Below are 15648 nucleotides of genomic sequence, written 5' to 3' on the forward strand. Positions count from 1 at the left end.
ATTCTTCTGGCATCTCATCAAATTGGAGATGCTTCAAGTTCGCAAGGCCACAGATGACAACTAGTAATGATTGCCAGTCCAGGTGCCTACATCCAACAATGATGAGACTCGAAGGCAAGGCATTGCACGACCATTCATCAACGCAAATCTAAGATTTTCCAGATTGGCAAAGAATAACTTCTTGAGCTTTGGGAACCCTTTATCTCCAAAAACCAATGTTTTCCCATCAAAGGCGTTACTCAGATAAAGCTCCACGAGATTGGGCAAATTCTGGAGAGCAATAAGCGGGCTAGATTTCAATTTGGTCCATGCCAAACGCAATTTAGTCAGACTGGTCAACAGAGGAAGCCAATAAGGCAGCTTCTTCAAACATCCTTCGATATGTAGACCTTGAAGGAACGGGGGAGCTGAAGATAGAAAATCCAAATCAATAATGTCAAACTCACTTTTTGCATTCGCATTTAGTGATTGAAGGTTGGTCATCTTCTCGAGGGAGTGGCATGGTTCGTTTGCATCATCTTTCTTTAGGTCTGTTACACCCAGCCTCCTTAGTCGACTTAACTCTCCCAGCTCTTGCATTGTATTCTTGCTCCGATCACCACCGGCTTTTACACAGCACAAGTTATGTAGTGATGTCAGCGCTGCAATGCCCTTAGGAGCTGAAAAAACCCTTTCTAAAGCCAAAGGGTACAGAAGTTGTAATTTTTGCATCACTGTACACCAAAAGATGTTGCAGTTTCTTGAGTTTAGTTATCTCCATAGGTATCTTAGATACAAATGTGTGTTTAAGATCCAAAGTCTCCAGATTTTGGAGTTTCACAATTGACCTAGGATTGATGCGCACGTTGCTCCTTCTCAAACTCAGATACTTCAAGTGGACAAAAACTAGTATTTGTTGGGGGAACTTATGAAGGCATGATCCTCCAAAATCTAAAACCCTTAGCAGCTTAGAGCTAGTTGGGAAGAATTGCTCATATGTACTAGACGATGTTCTTAACTAAAAAATGAGCAAAGAGCGTACGCTGGGGAGATTTAGTTGGTTCAGTGCGTTGTTGCCGTTGTATTGGATTGATAGACGCCGGACTCGTTCGTGCAATTCTTTTTTCTACTAAGACAAAAACGAAACAAAGTTTTCATCCTTTAACTTAGAAAGGATACTTTCACGCATATGTCATGTACCCTACAAGTTTTTAGCCTTCCTTCTAAATTTGTTTCTGCAATTTGCACCAAATTTCTGTTTATTAGCTCGTTCAGGTATCTTTGAGCAACCTCCTTCTATGTCATCCACTCTCTTTCCTCAATAAATCCTTTTGCAATCCACAAACGAATGAGTGTCATACACTCAATCACGCGATCCTTTGGAAATAAACCCAAGTACAAAAAGCAACTTTTCAAGTTATAATGCAAATCAATATAGCTCAAGCTGAGAATTTTCCTGAAAATTTGCATCTTGTCATTGCTTTCTAATTCTACAGCAAGGCTGTGAGAAATCATCTCCCATTCTTGGACATCTTTTGCAAAGAGAAGACCGCCAATTGCCACTATAGCAAGTGGCAAACCCTCACATTTTTTCAAAATCCGTCGTGAAAGGTTTTTTAGGTGAGGAGGACAGAGTTTCCCATGAAAGGCTTTCTTGCAGAATAAGGACCATGATTCTTCTTGAGACAAGGGCTTACGGATATAAACTTTTGATTGGTTGGATGAGAAAGTAGCAATATTAGCTATGCGAGTAGTGATTATTATTCAGCTACTGCAACTGCCATTGGGCATTGCACTTTTTATACCTTCTAGTGCTTCCAAGTTCCATACATCATCTAGAACAATGACATACCTTTTCTGGTGCAAAAAGTCTTTCAATATCTGCTTGAGCCTCACGCTATTTGCAGATTCTATTCTTTGTGGGGCTCGTTGCTCAATTTCTCCATGAAGTTGTCTGATCATGTCCCTCAAAATATCCTGAATCTTATAGGATTGCGAGACACTAATCTATGCATGGCTTTGGAAGTAGGCTTTTACTTGGTGATTGTCGTACACTCTTTCTGCTAGAGTGGTCTTCCCTGAACCCCCCATCCCTAATATTCATACAACTTCAAGTTCGGGTTCTCCATCAACAAGCCACTTAATAAGCTCTTCTCTTGGCTGATCAATCCCCAACAATTCACCTTCCTCGACTGGAAAAGTGTCCTCCCTAAGATCGTGCCATGAGGTGCCTCCAATGGATGTGCTTGCACTTTGCTCTGTGCAATATGACTTGAAGTGGTATTGTTGATGCCCTTCGCTAATGCTGAGGACTTTTGTCCTGATATCTGTTATTTTGGAGGTGAGATGACGGCGCTCTTTCAAGTTGTTTATGGATAGCTTGATCTTGTGGAGGTACCTCATGACCCCATCTCCATGATCTCTTGCCAAGTTGAGTGTGTATTCATCTAGAATATGATATGGCTAGTATAAGTACCTAGAGGGGGGTGAATAGGTATAAAGAGTAATTTCTTACGATAATCGCACAATACTAGACAGTTGATAGAAATGAGACAATTTTTTTCTCGTCAATAAACAAACAACGATCAAAGTAAGACTGAGAGTAGGGAAGAGAAAATTGAACACAAGGTTTATAGTGGTTCGGCTTATTTCAAGCGTACGTCCACTCTTCTGCATTGACAGCCCACTAGCTGGATTCCACTATGAACAAAGAGATATTACAGTACTGTTCTTCCTTAATTTCTTGGTGTAGAAGATCTACCACACTCCCTCAAGGTATCACTAAGTATAGATTCTCTTTGCGTGTACAGTTTCGCTCAATATGAATCGACTAATAATCAAGGAGTTTCAGACTCTGGAATTTCTCTATCGAGCACACATTAGAACAACTGGAACGTCTTCCTTTTATACTCCTTTATGCCATCATACCCGTTGGCACTTACCAAAGGAATTCTTCCAATCTTCCCGTTGGACAGAATCAATTAAGAAGATTATTCGAGCTATTAAAGGAACATGTCGATAGCCCATCAATCTTGTTCACCCATATAATCAGGATCTTGGTTTCCAAGAATAGAACATTCCAACAATATTTCGTCAATCATCGGATCTTCAAACGATCTTGATTTCGAATAAATAATCTGTTATATCAAATCCAGCCAAGAGATCTTCTCCAGTCGATAAGACCAAATCCTTAACCAAACACTTTAGCTCTGGATCGCCTTCGTCGCTGGATTATAAACTGTCAATGAGAATAGTCTTGAGTCTTGAGTCTTGTGTCTTTGAGTCGGTGATCTAAAAGTCTTCAGACTCTAAGTACAAGGGTCTGCACAGCTTCCAGACTAGACTGATAGAAACGTTTTGTCAGCTTCAAAACACTCTAGAGAGATTTCTCCAACAGAATGTCCTCCACATCATATGCAACATCCCTCATTTGTTTCACCCAAACCTTCAACTCAGGGTCATCGTCTTTCGATGACTCAGTGTGCTTTAAGAAGGCCTTCATGCGCTCAAATTCATCTCTAATGAGTTCGATTTCTCCACGTACCCCTTTCAATAAATTCACCTCTTGCTCGACAAACATAGCAAGCTTCTCAACCAAACAGGATATTGCGGATTCTGTCATTTCTCTTGCTCACTGATCTCGCGAGATCAACGCTTACTCAAGAAGAAAAGAAGGTACAGCAAGATTACCTGGTACAGTTTGAAATTGAAAGAAAGAATCCTTTTGAATGAACATCCAAATGGGCTTTGAGCTCAGCTGTTCGGCGAAGTCTCCCTATGATCGTGCAAATTTTTTTATTTTGAGAAAATGCTGGGTGCTTGAGACGTGCTAAGTAAGGCCATACTTTGAGTCCATAGAGTGATGGTCACGGGCACAGGTTGGGGCCCACCCTTTAGAAATTTGAGAAGTCTTCAGTTGGTCTTCTCCGCCGCTCTCTCTACGCTGGCTTTCCCTTTGCCTTTAGTTCGCAAATAGACGTTCCGTCAAATGGGAAATGTTCTAGGTTTTTTTTTTGGTAAAGTGGGAAATGTTCTAGGTTCTTGCTCGGAAGTTTCGTAATTTTGTCTTTCGCTATGGAGATAAGCTGCTGAAGTGACATCTTTACAAAACTGAATCAAGTCGAATGATTTGCTCGATTCCATACAAGGGCAATAAATTTTTGCTTACAACTCCACTTCGAATTGTCAATGGCGTGTTCAGTGAATCATGTCATGACTTGGTGCTTATTAAGTAATTCACGCCGTGTTCAAAAAGTCGGAGAAAAGGTAAAAAGAGAAAAATAATAAAAAGACCAGCACAGGGCCTACCGCTCGACCGGCAGTGAATGACTTATTTGTCCCCATCGTGGACCTAATATTTTGTGGTTTTCTTTTCTGGATTATATTGATAATTTTTCCACAGCGAGCTCTATGAGAAAAGTCTCTTACCATCATTTTCCTTTGAAAACAGCAATTGGGTAACTCTAAATGCGAAGACTTGACTAATTCATCGCAATGATTGACTAACTTGTTTCACTTTAGATTCCACATTCTTTGCATCTTCATTTGGCAATTTTCCTAACCAGCTTTGATTTTTCTTGTGAGATTTTCTCTCATGTTTGAATAAGAAGCTTGATTTTGTCCACTTTTTATGCTCCAAAATCTATGTATCAAGATAGATAGACTTGCGGAATTATGACATTCAAGTAAACATTGTATGAAAGTTACGGTACTTGCTATGTTAATCTCATGTATGATGAATATAATGATGATTATGAGGTCTCGCCCTAAAAGCTTAAGTTGTTAGTGCAGGGTAGGTGTGAAGATTTTTAAACGGCAATAGGGCCATGTGGAATTCCCTTTCACTGGGGCTTAACATACTCTTTGTGGGGTTCTTCCTTTTTCTTTTGTTTTTGTCGTTTTCTGTGTTTCCTATTTCTCCTCAAATTTGAAACCTAACGCATGTTATTGGAAAATATTGTACTCATGCTATTTTTATTTTTTTTTATTAATGAGGATGTTATAGAACATGTGAAGAAAAATATATTTAAATTGCAAGTTGCACCTTGTTTTCTTCTACTTTAAATATTTTTTTGGATAACTTCCACTAGAACACACTGTGGATTTCTTCTTGGTTAAAGCTGTTGCTTCGTGCGACTCAGAAAGTACCTTTTGGATGAAGATTATATTTTGATATCAGGCCATATGCATCTAGAGTAAAGGCATTTATATCATTAGATAAAGAATTGACATTTTTTCTTAACGGATTGACTACAATATAATCTTCTAAGTTTCACTTCTTGTCTCGTCAAATTCTCTAACTTACTGAAATTGTCAAATCAAGTCCTTCCGTTATTTGCTATCGTGCTCCACCTAGGTTCTCTTGAATCAGTGTAATCTCCATTCGTGAAGCAATTGCTGATGAGAAAATGATAAAGTACAAGTTCTAATCAGATCTGCTTTATTCTAACTGGTTGGGTTGTCCAATTTGAAGAAGAACTTGAACTGATTTATGTGCAAGATCTGCTTTATTGTGGGGGCTTGATCCGTGCCATGTTTCTCCTCTTAAATAATTAAAATCAGGTATGAAATATCTTACTTTGATCCAATATGATTAAGATAATCAATATGCCCAAGTGACAAATTTAAGTCACCCAACGATCTCGAGAAATTTGAGAAAGCTCGCATATATCATAGTGCAAGAGCATTCTCATTTAAAAGGAGGACTGCAATACCCATCCTACTAAGGTATAATCGCTCGAGCCTAGTGCCTACACTCTCGATACATTTGCACCCCTAACACTTGTTCAACACAAAGAATTACGCATGAGCCTTGTCAAATTTAATAGTTCTGATAAGCACAAGGCATATAGACCCGTTCGGTTTAGTCCTTCTGGCCAATTTTTTTTAATAATATTCTATTTTTCCGAATTATTATTTTTTTTTTACCTTTTTTTCTCTCTCTCTCCCTCCTCCTTCTTTTGGCTCTGGCGACTAGCTAGCCTTCACCGATTGCTGGACTAAGGCGGTCAGGTGAGCTCGCCTCGCCGTCACTAGGCGAGCCCCCATTGGATCTGGCAACGGCGAGGCCCCTCTTGCTAGATTTGGTGAGGGCTCGCCTCACCATCGCTAGGTGAGGACTCCCTTGCCAAATCTAGTGAGGCTCCTTGCCCAGCAATGGTGAGGTGAGTTGTCGCTAGATCGGGCGTGGGGGGGGCTTGCCGTCGCTTAATCCGGCAAGGGTCGCCTTTGCTAGATCCGATGGGGGCTCGCCCGCCCTGTGGTTGGGCGAGGTTGCCCTTGCCTAGAGATAGCAAGGGAGTCCTCACCCCTTGCCCAGTGCAAGCCGAAAAAATGGTAAAAAAAATTAAAAAATTAATAAAATAATTCGAAAAAATAAAATATTATTAAAAAATTTGTGGTCTAAACTAGTGGGCCAATTTTGGCCGAATGACTAAATCGGCACATGTAAAAGGTTTAAGACTAAATTGACTAAAAAAATAAGTTTACGATTGAATTGACATAATTACAAAATGTTTAAGACTTTTTTGATAATTCTCCTCCTAAATAGGTGATGACTTGAACTTAGTGAGCCATGCAATTATTGAGGACGATCATTCTTTCTAAAATGTCGTGGAGATAATGAGCTGTTGTGAGATGATAGTAAGCACAAGATTGATGATCTTCATGCTCGAAATTAATCATCCTTAATTATATTTGGGTTTCTCACCTCCACCTCCCTTTTCCTGCTAACTTCATTATTGCAATTTCTGTTACGTAAGGGACTAAACTGTAGCAATATGCTGCTAATCCTCACAAATTAGTTCTGCCCTTCTTCGATACAAGTCCCTTTCCATCGATTAAGATGTATAACTTGTACTTTTTTCGCCTCTTTTCTCTCCTAATGCTTTGTAATATTCCCTATATCAATCCGTGCTGGTCAACATTAGGTGTTGATCATTTGAAGGTAAGTATTGACTTACGAATCACTTAATAATGCTTCTTTCATTTGATGTGAGACTATGAGATGTCAAATCTTCATTTCAAATTCTTTTATGAACAAGACGTAAATAATTCCAAAATGATAAGAAGAAGGGAAAAAAAAGTATTTTGTTTTAACTTCAAGGGCGGGTTAGTATTCGCTCATCATGACGGGGAGAGACAAGAGGCATGCTTCTTCATAGATCCAATATATGTGTTGAATTATAACTCGAGTTTGAGTGTTTATAAAAATGCGATTTGTTGGAATTATAAAGGAGGAAAGTTCTTTGCTGCGAAGCCTGAGGATTCCGAATTGAAGGAAATCAATTCGTGGGTTTTGGCATGAAGGAGTCCTTTACAAGCGTGAGAAAATAAAAGGAGTCCGTGAAGCCTCTGGACGTGGATGATTAATGGTGGGGCCCAAGGTCAAAGGTTTGACCTTGGGCACACTCGCGCGCACACACACACACGTTCGGCGTGAAGTCCTCCATGCGTAGGAATTCAAAAGTGGTGGTGGGCCTTTGACTTGGGCCCACATATATAAAAGAAGCATAGAGTTTTCTTCCTTGTTTTCGTCAGTAGGGTGCTGCACGTACGAGCCGACGAAGAACGAAGCCGCACAAGAGAAGCCACGTTCAAGCGTACGTCCGCCGAAGAGAAGCCGCACGTCAAAGTGAAGATTGAGCCGCGCGCGCATTATACTTTGAGGCAAGGGACACGCGGTAATTTGTGCCATGAGTTTATATCCAAGCGAGTTGTTATTTATACACTTAGGATTTGGGGTTGAATCTAGGTGTGGGAAACACTTGAGCGATTGAGCGATTGTAAATTTTGATTCTCCAATTTTAGTGGATTATTTGTTGCTAACTCTCCCCATGGACGTAGGTACCAATACTCGGACCGAACCACGTAAATTTCTGGTGTCCTAATTTTCTCGTTTAATTCTCTGGTGATTTTACGTTGACATAATTGCAAGGTCCTGTCATTTCCGCATATTATATCTCAACAATTGGTATCAGAGCTTGGGGTTGGATTTCCTTATTGTGATTTGAAGCTTTTGCTTGTCTGATTATTATCTGGAAATTATGTTATTGCAATTATGTCTGAGAGGAAATCTGAGATTGAGAAGTTTGATGGGAGAAATAACTTTGTGTTATGGAGCATCAAGATGCGAACTTTATTGACAACACAAGGTTTGGCCAAGGCACTAGATGGCGAAGATGAGTTGCCGATTATAATGAAAGTCTCAAAGAGGGTTGAGCTTATGCAAAAAGCAAAGAGCATAATCCTGTTAAATTTGTCAGATGAGGTCTTACTAGAGGTTATTGAGGAGAAGGATGCCGCAGCATTATGGGCACTTCAAGCACTTCATGTGAAGAAAAGGTTTGAACAATCGCTTGTTTATGCTGAAGAAGATGTTTCAATTTAGATATACTAAAGGTATGTCTATCAGAACCCACCTAGATGAATTTAATAAGCTCATGTTGGATCTGAAGAACGTCAATAAGATACTTGATGATGAAGAACAATGCATGATGTTGTTAGCCTCTTTACCAGAGTCATGGGAGCACTTTACTGATTCGCTGTTGCAGGGGCGTACTACTATTACCTCAGAAGAGGTAAAGTCCGCCTTATTTTCTAAGGAGTGGCAGAGAAAGTTGCGAGATGACGGTCTGGTGAAAGGAGCAGCGCAAGCACTGACGATTCGGGGTAGAGAACAACATCGAGAGCCTAGTAGCAGCAAAAGTAAAAGCATATCGAAATCATGCCATAGAAAGTCCAAGGGACGCGTGAAGTGCTTTGAGTGTCACGAGGAGGGGCACATCAAGAGAGATTGTCCAAAGCGGAGGAATAAAGTTGATAAGCAAAATGCTACAAGCAGTGTAGCAAACGTTGCTGAGGGGAGCAATAGGGATGCAGAAGCTGTTTTATGTGTGACTGCTACTTTGTCAGGAGACGAATGGGCGCTGGATTCGAGGTGTTCTTATCATATGACGCTTCATAAGAATTGATTTACTACTTACCAAGCTGCAAATGGTGGTAGGGTTCTTTTGGGGAATAATGCAGTCTATCAGGCTGTGGGGATTGGGACAATCTGGATCCGGATGCACGATGGGGTGGTGCGCACATTAACAGATGTGAGGCATGTACCGGAGCTCAAGAAGAACCTTATTTCTCTGGGGACACTCGATGACATCGGGTGTAGGTATACTGCTGAAGGTGGAATACTGAAGATCTCTCGAGGTGCCATGACAGTGATGAAGGGGAAGAAAGTGAATACTTTCTATCATCTACTGGGAGAGATCGTGACCGGAACCGCTGCATCTTCATCAGGTGAGTCAGATTTTAACTTGACTTAATTATGGCATATGCGTTTAGGGCACATGAGTGAGGCGGGTATGACGATGTAGGTACCGATACTCGGACCGAACCACGTAAATTTCTAGTGTCCTAATTTTCTCGTTTAATTTTCTGGTGATTTTCGCGTTGACATAATTGCAAGATCCTATCGTTTCCGCATATTATATCTCAACAATATGTTTCCAATTTGCATCAATGGCACATCCAATTTTTTCCTTGGAATCAAGTAATTGATTGATGCTTGTTTCCACTGTCGAATAGGTTAGGCTAGTAGTAAAATGATCCCCCTCTTTCACAAAATCACGATTTTTTAACGAGACATTTTTACCCACACCTTGAATGGGTTGTGCTGATGGGCTTGCCAACTCGAAATAGGGATCACTAGTACTAATAGTCCGATTCTACCCATTTTTCTATAGCACACATCCACTCTCATAAAACAAGAATCATGTTAAATTAAAATTAGAATAATAAGAACATAGCCATAAAGATTTATTACAATTATGATCGAAAAAGGTAAGATGACAGATTTTTTGTTCGTTTTTAATATGATCCGGTCATTAGAATTTTTCCTCAGAAAATTGTCACCTCTTTTCCGTAAACCATTTATAAAATATTACATAAATCATTTTGCTAGAGGAATGAGTTGTACAACAAACTTGTGAATGCACTTAAAAGCTGTTTATCTCAACTCAAGACAACCTCTCCATGTCTTCCGTCGCAGGCCGAATATCCTCGGCGTAATTCAAAATAGAAGAAACCTATTGCCTCCTATTAAAAGCAAAGTCACCAGCTTTGGGAAAATCAAATTTAGAGAGAAACGGAGAAGAAACAAACATACAAAAATGCCCGTAACGAGCAAAAACACTTGAGCACGGTGGCTACCAATTGCTAAACATGGTTAGTCTTCAAGTATAAGAATGTAAATTGATTCCCAGAAGAATGGATATGCTGCTCTGTCCATGTTGTTGTCATTGTTAATACAAAAGAAAATCGTGCAACGAAACATTCATTAAAATGATTGTGGGAATTCATCCTTATAAAAGAATAGTTCTTGGTGATTGAAACATGGGGCGTATGTAGCATTTGCCTTGCTCGGTTTTTCATATAAGAAAATTATTCAATTTTGCAGAAGACATAATAAATTTTTGGGTACATATTAATTTGATTAATGAAGAATAAATCTGCAGAATGTGGCATACATCAAGTTATCCAGGTACTAGAAATATTAAAAAGTAATGTGAATGGAGAAATGTTCATCCCCAACATAGGTAAGGCATATGTTGAAATCATACACCGTCAATACTATTTGAATTGGTATTCCATTTTGACCAATAAGAAGCTCTTGATTGTGCGTAGGTAATGACATTGGGATTTGACTTCAAAAATCTTTCTTATCACACAAATATTCGTTGAAACGCCTATATCTTTTATTAGAATGTATTTTAATATTGCATAAAAAAATGAATAAAGTTATATTTGAATAATAAAGATGGTGTTATTTCACTTGTTTCCAAATGAAGCATTATTAGTTAATTTCACGTTTTAGGACGAGGCCAAGGATTGGAATGTAAATACCCCAAAATTTATCGAACAGGAAATTGAGAGACAAGGGGGAAAGAGAAGAGGAGAAAAGAAGAAGAAAAGGAAAAGGAAAAAGAAATATTGAGTGCACAACTCTGCCCGTCATACAGATTTACACCTTCGTAATCCGTCATTTACTTCATCTCTCCGTCTCTCTTTCTCTCCTTATTTTCGCCAAATCTGGGCGAGGTCGCTTGCCCAGCCATGGCTCGGCTGAGCCTTGCCAGTGGCTAGGCGGGCCTTGCCCTGGCCGGGTGAGCCTCTGGCGAGCTTGTCGGATTGGTTGCCGCAACCGGTGGCGGACGGCAACCGCGGCGGTGGTAGTAGATGAAGAAGAAGAAAAGGGAAGAAGAACAAGATAAAAAAAATAATAAAAAGAGAAAATATGGATTTGATTCTAGAATTGTTCCCGAAACAAGAATCAATTTTTTTTTATTCTATTACAAATCTACTTCCTCGAACAAAAAAATAGAAATTTGTTTTCGGAAATAAAAATTTTACCAAATATATTTATGTTCCAAATCTACTCTTGGGAACAAAAGAACACAAACAAATACTGTTTGGCAACGTGCCAAACAGCCCCTTAGTTTCTTCAACGTCGGAATTTAAAAAAAAAAAAAAAAAAAATGTATTTTAGCAAATTGGGAAGCAAAGAGAGATTCGCCAATTAAGAGAACGAGAAAGAAAACCATAAACGCCAAAGATAGAAATCGGCAGCTTGTCGCAGGAAGTTGGCCCGGCTTCTTTCCCGGCGCCCAGAAATCTTTCCCTCCTTCGGATTCCCGAGAAAATCACGCAGCCCCGGGAAAACCGAAGAGAAACAGCGATGCAGAGTCGGAACCAGGGGAATTACCGGAACCCGTGTCTGACGATGCACCAGCCATGGGCTTCTCTGCCTGTGTTTAGCGACTCTCTTTCCTACTTCTAATTTCGCGCCGAAGTTCTTTTTTGTTTTTTGTTTTTGTTTTTGTTTTTTTTTTTTTTTTTTTGCTGTCACATAGTCTGAAACGAGAAAGGAGTGAATTTGTTCATCGAGCCCTTTGATCTACTAATTTGATCTGTCCACGGTGTTTTCCTATCTGGGTTCTTTAAGTTTTCGGTGATTGTTTAGTTTTCTATTACGAAGTTCTGGTGTGGATTGTGGAGTTCAAAGGATGAAGTGAATGGTGAGAGAACCTGCAGAGACCGGAAGGGAGCAACGGTTGACTACTGAAATTGAACATTGTTTACAAATGGCACTGGAGAAAGAGTTAAGGGCCTTTTGTTGGCGCAAAATCTGTGTTTGACTTTAGCTGACCAGTTTGTGCCGCACTGATGTTTTCATGCCTCGCAAGTTTATAGAAAACTGCCTGATTGGTTTGCAGAGAAAAACAGCAAGAATAAATTGAAAACCAATACGTGGACTGATACAAACCCGGGTTGTGTATTTTTTGAAAATGTTGGAACATAAAAGTTCTCATCATAAGCAAGTTAGAAGTTGATAAGGGATGACTTAGGCGCGTTTGGTAATGATTCTGTTCTCGGCAGAACAGATTCGACAAGAAATGATTATTTTTATTCAGTTCTGGAAATAGATTCGACAAGAAATGATTATTTTTTATTCTGTTCCCGGGAACTGATTCTGAGTAAAAGAACACGTTTGGTAACTGTCCAAAATTTCTAATTCTGGAAGAGAATTGCGTTTGGTACTGTGCTCATTGATTCTATTCCAAATCAATTTATTTTAATTTTTAAATTAATTTTTTTTTTTTTTTTTTTTTTTTTGCCTTTTCTCATATTCTTCTTCTTCTTCTTCTTCTTGTGGCCGGTCACGGGACCGGCGACTGGCTAGACGAGGGTTGGTGACCTCATCAAGCGTCGCCGGCCAAGCCTCGCCGGTAGGCGGGCGAGCCTCGCCGGTGGCCAAGCGCGCCTCACCGGGGTTGGGCGAGGCCCGCCTTGCCATCGACGGGGCTGGGTATCGCGAGGCTTGCCCAGCCCCGGCGAGGCTCGACCTCGCAAGATCTGGCGAGGCCAAGCCTCACTGGTGGTTGGGCTTGCCTCTAGCGAGCTCACCAGACCGCCAGGACCTCGCCCTAGCTTGGTGAGCCTCCGGCAAGCTCGCCGGATCGGCGGACGGCAACTGACGGCGGTGGCGGGCGGCGGCAGACGATGGTGGACGGCAATCACTGGATGGCCAAAGGGAAGAAGAAGACCTTGATTCTTTTTGATTCTCACACTGAGAATCACATTTTTTTTATTCTCAATTCTTGTCCAAAACTGTTCCCGAGAACAAAAATTTTACCAAATGCGATTCTGTTCCCAAACTGATTCTGGGAACAAAAAATTAGAATCAGGCACTGTTTGGATGGTTACCAAACAGTGCATTAATGTTGGAGAAAGTTTGTGTAACTAGGAATGGAATGATGTAGCGCAACTTTAATACCTAGCACATATTGTCCGGGGCAGTGAAAGATACGAAGTACAAATGTCTTGCGGATGCATTAAGATAGCCTTGAGAAAGTTAGAATGTTACGCTCGGCTCATATAATCAAGTCTTTTTTGACAAACATTATGTTAAACTTTAAGTATGAAAGTTCAGAATGTCTATGCACAAAGCTGGGATCTAGCCAGTACTGTTGGCGTCTTGTTGAAGGAGTTTTGAATTTTTTTTTTCCCTTTCCTTTTTCTTTTCCTTTTCCTTTTCCTTTTCGAGTATCTCTGTCCGTATAGCACATGATTTGGGAAGGCTGCCTTTGGATCCACGCTGCCAGCAAAGTTCCATATGAATCCACGATCAAAGCCATGGAGGAGTCCTACAGGGAGATTTATGTGGTGAATGGGATTACTCAAATTAAGTTCCCCGAGCACTATCCCATCTAAAGACTACTAGGTATTCAAAGGGAGAGCTATCCATGCTGCAAGTAGCATACATGAACTTTTTTCTTCTCTTTTTTTTATAGAGCACTTAAGCCTCCTGCTCACGAGTTCTTCAAAATTCAAATAATCTTTTGATGGATTTCTCAGTTGAATAGCAGTTTGATGTATGTTTTCATAGAAAAAACTGTAGATATATGGATGCTTTTATCGCTCCATTTCACCTGCATGAATTTCCATCTTATCTAAGCTCTTTAATGGAAAGAGTTCCTAACAGTAGATTCTGCATCATAGAACTGGTGCTCGTCTTTTTTGGACAAATGTATTGATGATTGGAATGTTTTGCCTATGAAAAAGGATGTGCCAAAGTGGTTGGCTATGTCCGAGCTGATGAACTAGCTTGCTGGAATGGGTTGCCTGAAGGGGTGGGATACACTGAACTTTTGCTTGCTTTGTTTCTTGATTACCTATCTGATTTCACAAATTAAGTTGGACAAGTAAACATTTGTAATTACATGTAGGGCTGGAAGCACAAACAGATTATTGCTGGCTCTGCGAACAGCCACTGGTGTGTATATGTCTTATACGCAATTGGTACTTTGTTCTCATATTTGTTTGTTCAGCATTTATGTATTTCCCACACTGATTCAACTTTGTTGATATATTTTTAAGTAGTACTGAAATTGGTCATTCCATTTGAGATGCGAGGGTACCAGAAGATCTACAACTTGGAAAAGAAGGTAAAGGATTTGGCTACATAAGTTATCGTCTTATGAATGACATTGCACATATATTGACAAAAGAACTTTTCATAGATATATGAAGCTGCAGCCAGAGGACTTACTATAGTGGAAAGTCCACTGCCTGTGAATTTATCCGCTTCCAATCCACTCTTTTCTCATTGAAGGCAGGTTCCCTTTTACTACATGTATCTGAATCTGAACAGAGTGAGCCAGGGAAATCATCAAGTCTCAGTGCTGCCATAGCTGATGTACGAGCTGCTGCCACTCAGTTTTCAAAGAACCAAAATCATAGTACATCTTTTTCAACGAGAACAAGTACGATGACTATCGAGATTGAACAATCATCTTAATCTAGGGAAGTGCCTCTCTTATGGTATTCCTCCAGCTCTGTTTTTGCTCTATTTTAATGAGCAGGACATCTTTGGATCTGAGTGGAGGAGAAACTGTGGATTTGCGTGATCTCACCTTGAGAAAAGGCTCATGTATCTCTCAAGCACAAGGAGACAGTCAAAAGTTACGTATAATGTTGCCTATCAACTATGCCAATGATGTGAATAATTTTCTTGAGAGAGAGAGAGAGAGAGAGAGAGAGAGAGAGAGAGAGAGAGAGATCACCAAGTTTGCATTGCATTTGACTAATGCTACATACTGAAGATTCCTCGGATGAATATGACTCCAAAAATCCACCAAGCATTATTTTTGGTACGACTCTGCAGTTATTGAGTGGCCACATGAGTCTTTCCCAACGACAGCTGCTTTTTCTTCCCCCAGAATTTCAGCAACTCTGTTGTTAATTCTATCATCTGTGCTTATTGTATAAACTTTGGTTTATTTGAGAATCTGAGACAGTTGGTAGATACTAGTGGCTTAAGAACTCCTTTTGGTCCTTTTCTTTTCTAATTTTTTCTTGATATCTTTAGAGAATAAAGGATTTGAATAGAGAAGGTAAAGAATTTACTTCGAGTGTTTTTACGAAAAGATGGTTTGCCTTCAATAGAGAAAGTAAATTAAGTTGCAGGAGAATTGGACTTGGCTACCTTCTTTTGTGGAGAATTGGTGCGTTTGTGCTAATGATGGATGGTTATTGAATGAACTAGAGCAATTTCTGCAGTCTCTTTCACTAGGAGTTAAAGTTGATACAGAATCTGTCCTGCTTATCATGTGG

General features: G+C 40.0%; 1 pseudogene; it reads left to right on the top strand.

The window, feature by feature from the left end:
• The first annotated feature begins 9197 nt into the window (after positions 1-9197).
• Positions 9198-14871, top strand: LOC120287410 (annotated as a pseudogene).
• The last annotated feature ends 777 nt before the right edge of the window (positions 14872-15648 follow it).

This window comes from Eucalyptus grandis, chromosome 8 (assembly GCF_016545825.1).
Source record: "Eucalyptus grandis isolate ANBG69807.140 chromosome 8, ASM1654582v1, whole genome shotgun sequence".
Taxonomy (NCBI): domain Eukaryota; kingdom Viridiplantae; phylum Streptophyta; class Magnoliopsida; order Myrtales; family Myrtaceae; genus Eucalyptus; species Eucalyptus grandis.